This window comes from Oncorhynchus masou, chromosome 20, assembly GCF_036934945.1.
Source record: "Oncorhynchus masou masou isolate Uvic2021 chromosome 20, UVic_Omas_1.1, whole genome shotgun sequence".
Lineage (NCBI taxonomy): Eukaryota > Metazoa > Chordata > Actinopteri > Salmoniformes > Salmonidae > Oncorhynchus > Oncorhynchus masou.
In genome coordinates, this window is record NC_088231.1 from 27750936 (window position 1) to 27752379 (window position 1444).

The 1444-nt window shown below is 46.8% G+C and overlaps 1 protein-coding gene across 1 annotated transcript in view; it reads left to right on the forward strand.

Moving 5' to 3' along the window:
• Positions 1–1233, forward strand: part of LOC135507218 (ubiquitin-conjugating enzyme E2 K-like) — a 13793-nt gene extending 12560 nt beyond the window's left edge. The window contains exon 7 of the mRNA XM_064926811.1: positions 1–1233. This exon is cut by the window's left edge and continues 84 nt beyond it. The gene's annotated coding sequence lies outside the window, so the exon portion shown is untranslated.
• The last annotated feature ends 211 nt before the right edge of the window (positions 1234–1444 follow it).

Sequence of the window (1444 nt, forward strand, 5' to 3'; positions counted from 1 at the left end):
AGAAACCCCCCCCTGACCTCATCTCCTTACGGTGCCCTCCGATGCCTGCTCACCACAGCCCCCCCTCCCCCACAATCCCTCTGACCTCATCTCCTTACGGTGCCCTCCGATGCCTGCTCACCACAGCCCCCCCTCCCCCACAATCCCTCTGACCTCATCTCCTTACGGTGCCCTCCGATGCCTGCTCACCACAGCCCAAACGGAGCCTCGACTGGGGTTGATGTCCTAGAGTTTCCAGCCCTGCCCGTCCAAGTCACTTCCTGGTATCCTTTCAGCCCAACCCCCCCCCCCCCCCCACAATCCCTTTCTTTTGGTTCTTCCCTTGATGAACTCTTACTTTTCGTCTCTTAAGAACCCCGACGTTGAACCACTGTCACCTGGTGGAGCTAACTGGCTGAGAGAGACGGGAGGACGAGGATTTATCTGTAAATAAATATTAGTTCTTCACAAATACCCAGCGGAATACTTTATTCTTCCTGGATATTGTAAAAAAAAAAACACACACAACAAAAAAAAAAACGTCAACTGTGTTTCAGTTTTAGTCACGACGAGAAGGAAAGAAATTGCCTCGCTAACTATTTTGGTTGGCCCGACCAGGGAGTTCGTCCGAATGTCCCGATGAAGTGACGCCTGCGTCCCCCCCGTCACCCCCCCCCCCCAAATCCCTCTCACGCTCCTCTTTCTCGACGAAGAAGATACCTCTTCATCAGCAGAGAAAACCACCGACCTTCCGGCTGGATCTATATTTTATAAAGAAAGAGGAAACAAAAGGACTCTTCCCTCTCTTCGCTGTCTTCCTGTTCCACGTTCCACTTCAGCACGATGACGACGGAGAAGATAAAGAACTGCACGACAGAGGAGAGACCCCCCACCCCCCCCCATAAGGCTCTGGCCAAAAGTAGTGCACTGTATAGGAGATAAACAAAATGGCAGCCTTTGTTTTCAAACTCCGTCGGGAGTTATCAGTTTTGGATTTGTTTTCTGAAGGAAACAGCAGCCGTCAGACCTGGGTTCAGATGCTATTTGAAATCTTTCAGCTTTAGTCTGCCAGATGGGAGGGGTTTGGAGTATTTTATTGGCTCGTGAAGTAAACTCAATCTAGCACAGAAAAAGGGTTTTGAAATGATATTGAGTGGTGTTTGAACCCGGGTGTGGCCGGCGTACAATCACATGATTATTTAATGTGAGACTGTCAACGTTTACTTTTATTAAAAAAACAACCTGGAAAAGCTACATTTTTAATGTGTTTAATACATTTACACATCCCTTTAAGGACCAGTCTTCATGTGTTTTAATACATCCCTTTAAGGACCAGTCTTCATGTGTTTAATATATTTACACATCGTTTTAATACATCCCTTTAAGGACCAGTCTTCATGTGTTTAATATATTTAAGGATCATCTTCCCATCCCTTTAAGGACCAGTCTTCATGTGTTTAATACA